This window comes from Sardina pilchardus, chromosome 14, assembly GCF_963854185.1.
Source record: "Sardina pilchardus chromosome 14, fSarPil1.1, whole genome shotgun sequence".
Lineage (NCBI taxonomy): Eukaryota > Metazoa > Chordata > Actinopteri > Clupeiformes > Clupeidae > Sardina > Sardina pilchardus.
The window spans coordinates 3,799,439-3,804,187 of record NC_085007.1 but is presented as its reverse complement, the minus strand read 5'-3'; the positions used below and the strand labels follow the sequence as shown (position 1 = coordinate 3,804,187).

Genomic DNA, 4,749 nt, shown 5'->3' with positions numbered 1-4,749 from the left:
TGTGATAAAATATCTTTATTTCACAAAAAAATACAGTCAAAGTAACAAATCAGCTTATTGTGTTGAACAGAAAAAAAAAAAAAAAAGATTCTATGTACAGTACTTTAGTTGTGGACTTGCTTTTCTACTGCTAAACAACGGCAGCAGTCCACGGTCGAACCTCACCATCACATATCAAAGGTGAAGCAACTGGAGACAAACAACTTTGGTGCCATGAACAGACCGGCAGAACAGAGTTCTGCAGCAGAGTGCAAAGCCAATTCTTCTCATTCCAACAGCTCACAATCTGGACGTTGGACTCATGAGGAGTTTCAGGAAAAGGTTGGGATCAGTTAGGGGAATAAAAAAAAAACAACCAACATCAACGAAATATAGAAGGGAAATCCCCCCCCCCCAAAAAAAAAAAAAAAAAAAAAACATTAACACTGTTGTCAGTGTTAGCGAAGTCTTTTTGGCACACCATAGGGACTAAAACGACACACCTGGATGCACAGGGCCAAACACCGCTTGGTGTAACTAATTTAGACACCAACTTGTTCAAACCTGTTTCCATGGAGTCTCAGTCTCCAGTAACCCAGACTGGAAGGGGCCACATTTTTTTATATAGATTTTTTTGGGAACAACATTGTTGTTTAGGGAGCACATCGCGGCTCTCCCACTCGCTCATTTCATGAGCGCTCAGATGTTGCTTTCATAAGTCAGACAATGGAAAGTGGACCAAAACAATGCATGCGCTTGGAGCACTGCAGCTCGACTGGGATTAAATGACAACAGAAAACATCCAAATGACGGGTTAGGCCAACACTTTATAAGAAACTATAAAAGTGTGGGGAGAAGAGTGGTGGCTACGGATTGTTTCGCCCTGTGGGAGTGCCCTCTGCTAGGTGGAATGACACACACACACACACACACGCAAATGAGCACACACACACACACACACACACACACACACACACACACACACACACACACACACACACACACACACACACACACAAACACAAACACACACAAGCATAAACAAACACACACAGCCTATTCTTCCACAACTCAACACTTCTGCTGGTACAATATGACACACCAGCACTGGCTCACACACTAACCACGTGACACATCTCTCTCTCTCCCACAGGTCTACATCATGGAGCTCCCAAACACTCAGACGGTCCACTTAGCTCGGCCAACTGTTTCACCCGCCACGCAGGGGAACACACACACACAAAAACAAACAAAAAAACAAAACACATATGGCGTAAAACCATAACACCATAGTGTGCAAAAACACAAGCCCCAGCCATCTTTATGCATTAACTTACACTTTTAGTGTCTTTCAGTCCATACATGTACAAAAAGGAACTAGACATCTGAATCTTCTACCTCATGCTCTGTCCAACAGCACAGAGCAACATGAAAAGGGCACACTCGGTGGCAAACGCAACAACAAAACAACTCGACTTCAGTGAATACTGAGCTGCCAACATCCCCCCCCTCTCCCAGCCACACGGCTCTGCTGCACTAAGCTCTTCATTTTTTGGAGTTTCTCTGACAATAATCAGTCCTGGAGACCAACTGTCACAAACACTGACTGCTGTCTTTTTTTCCCCACTAGTTAACAAGAGTACGTCAGTCAGTAAAAAAACACTCAAGAGAGCGAAAGGTCAGCCGCTCGTGGAGGACACAGGGTAGAGTAAACATCCTTTCTATCTGGCCAGCTGCACCCGTCAAGGTTGCAGAAACAAAGACATAAAACCCCAAACGCAACGCAGCTCCACAAAACTCAGATTGCAGATCAGTCATCGACATGCATGGGGCGGCCTTCGATCTTCAGTCTTTCGGTTGGTCACCAAAGAGCTGAGATGTTACAAACGTGACGGACAATCAACAAGACTGTGACACAAAATGCATCAAGGGAGTTCTGAACAAAAGACTCGGTTTCACGACAATGTAAGGTTCTAAAATCCCATGTTGAATTCCACAAACCCAGATATTCTTTAGAACATTCATTTTCCAACATTCTCATCACACGGATGTGACGGTACCAGCTGAAGCTGCATTTCGTTGTCTTTGTACTTGTACAATGATAATGAAGTTGAATTTAATCTAATCTAATCTAACCTAATCTAAATGAAGGGTTAAACTTGCTGAGCCTTTTGATGAGATGTGAACCTTTATCCTGATGGCACTCTGGAGGTTTACTGCACTTGAAATGCAAGAGGACTGTTGCAATCAGAAACTTGAGAGAGGACCACTGCCACCATTTCCAGGGTGGAATGAATGACAGCTGGTTAGCGAGCCTGGCTAACTGTTCGAAGTCTGGGCGTGGATGTGTTGTGCCCAATGTAACCATACAGAACCGGGCCGGGCACAGACTCTAATCCACCACAGACTTGGGTCCGGGTGAACTCGAGCTCTGGCCCGTAAACAACTAGAGTCTGCACAGGGCCAGGACTAGCGTGTCTGCCAAGAGTCTAGTCTGGTGTCCATAGTGACCGGTCTGCAAAGAGTACATACACAGCACAAAGAGAGACCAAATCCCCAACAACATTATTGATTTCTTGAAGTACAGGTCTTAAAGATAATAGCCAGGACCAAAACAAAGTAATGGGAATATACTGTACATATACGATGAGCTTTATGTCACTGGGGATGACGTACAAATATATTTATATTTATATATATTTCATAAAGACCTTTATACAAGAGGGATATACCGTATAGACAAACATCTTATTTGAATGGTTAATATACATTTTGTTTTGCAAGATACAGGCTTCAGTAAAACTAACTGCCATTAGCTTGAAAGAGTGAAGAGAGAAGCATTTAACAAGCTCAATCCCAGACGATAGCACAGGATTCTTATAAAATCACACGCACACACGTTGCATAAATGTCAACACAAATACATTCACCTGAATGAGTAACGGGAGGAGGGAGCTTTGGGTGTCGGGAATCCAGACAAGGCACGACTGACTGAGGGCAGTGAAGCTGAGGTTACTGTCGCCGCGACGTTGCCAACGGCAACGCCTGCAGCGGACCAATCAGGGCCCCTTTTCCTCTCGTCTCTGCTGCCCGCCCACTCGGCCCTCACTGCTGAGGAGCAGACAGCGACTCGGACCCAGCTGTGCCCGCTGGGCAGCACGCCGTCAGCGCTGAGCTCACTGGGCACGATGGAGAGCCGTCGTCACAGGCACTGATGGAGCAGGAGCAGAGCGCTTCTGGATGGGGAGATGGATGGATGGATGGATGGATGGATGGATGGATGGATGGATGGATGGGTGGGTGGATGGGTGGATGACATTGAAAGATGATTAAAAAAAACAAACAAACAAATAAAAAAACAAAGGATGGTTTGTTTTGTGTATGTCCAAAGTCAAAAGGCTTATTACTGTTTCATACAGAGTCTGAATGTAGTTGTTGGTTTCACCCCCCAACACCAGGAACTAAAACAATTTTGTTTAAAAAAAATCGTTGACCACACATCCCAGTAGAGTTTGTCACTGAGTATCGGTGGTATTGCAAAGTTTGCAAGTCCTTGTTTTCTGAAGGCACGGTTAAAATGTAAAAAACATATGCATCTCTTCCTTCTCCTCCTCTTCTTCCTCCTCCTCCTCCTCCTCCTCACATAGCAGCAGTAGTAGCCGTCAGGTGAAACACATTGTCTGGAAATGCGGAGAATGCCAACCTATCCATAATGCCCAAATTCACTGCCCATGCACGTGACAGACAGGCGAGCTTTGTTCACAGCATTCCAAGAGAGAGTGAGAAAGACATGAGAAAGAGCGAGAGAGAGAGCGAGAGAGAGAGCGAGAGAGAGAGAGAGAGAGAGAGAGAGAGAGAGAGAGAGAGAGAGAGAGAGAGAGAGAGAGAGAGAGAGAGAGAGAGAGAGAGAGAGAGTGTGAGGTTGTGTTGAGTAAAACAGAGGTCCTCTAAGGAAAAGGCAGTGCTGGAAATGTGTGCTCATGAGTTTTTGAGTTTTGAACTGGGCTGGGTTTGTGATTGTCCAAGTGAAAAAGTGATCCTTTGTCTTTACGGTTTCTCTGTTTGTTTGAGTGTGTGTGCATGTGTGTCTGTGTGTGTGTGTGTCTGTGTGTGTGTGTGTGTGTGTGTGTGTACGGTATGCTACATGAGTGTGTGTGCATGTGTGTGTGTGTGTGTGTGTGTGTGTGTGTGTGTGTACACTGTATGCTACATGGACTTGTCTGTATTCACAGTTCCCAGCGTCTGCATCGCGGAACCAACCCTTGAGAGCACCAACCGGAGACAGATGAATTGTGGGATACTGGAGCCTTATTAGCACTTCAGTAGCCGTGGAGAGGATTCCCTTTGATAAAGCCCTACGAGGGCTAACAAGGAACTAGCACTCCGCCAACCTTGGTCTCTGTGAGCAGAAGAGAGGGGGAGAGAGAAGAGGAAAGGAGGGGAGGGGAGAAGAAGAGGAAGAGGAAAGGAGAGGAGAAAGGTGGCACGGGGAGATAAGAAGAGACGATGGGGGAGGGAGGGAGGGAGAGAAGAGGAGAGTGGAAAAGAGAGGATTGGAGAGGAGAAGAGAAGAGAAGCGGGGTTATTCGTCATATTTAATTATTACTGTATGTGACAGACTGGGAGAGATTACAGAGTTGGAAATGAGTACGCAGCGAGCCAACATCTTCCTGGCACATGCAGCCATGTTGTTTACAGACAGCTGTTTACGCTTTGGGAGGGGAACACAGACGCCAATCTTGTTTGTAATAATCCGAGGAGAGAAGAACC

General features: G+C 45.7%; 1 protein-coding gene across 3 annotated transcripts in view; it reads right to left on the bottom strand.

Annotated features, from left to right (window-relative positions):
* The window catches only part of il11ra (interleukin 11 receptor subunit alpha), a 49,048-nt gene continuing 44,299 nt past the window's right edge, over nt 1–4,749 (bottom strand). For all 3 annotated transcript variants that reach the window (XM_062555057.1, XM_062555058.1, XM_062555059.1), the window contains one exon: nt 1–4,378. The gene's annotated coding sequence lies outside the window, so the exon portion shown is untranslated. The remainder of the gene's footprint in view (nt 4,379–4,749) is intronic.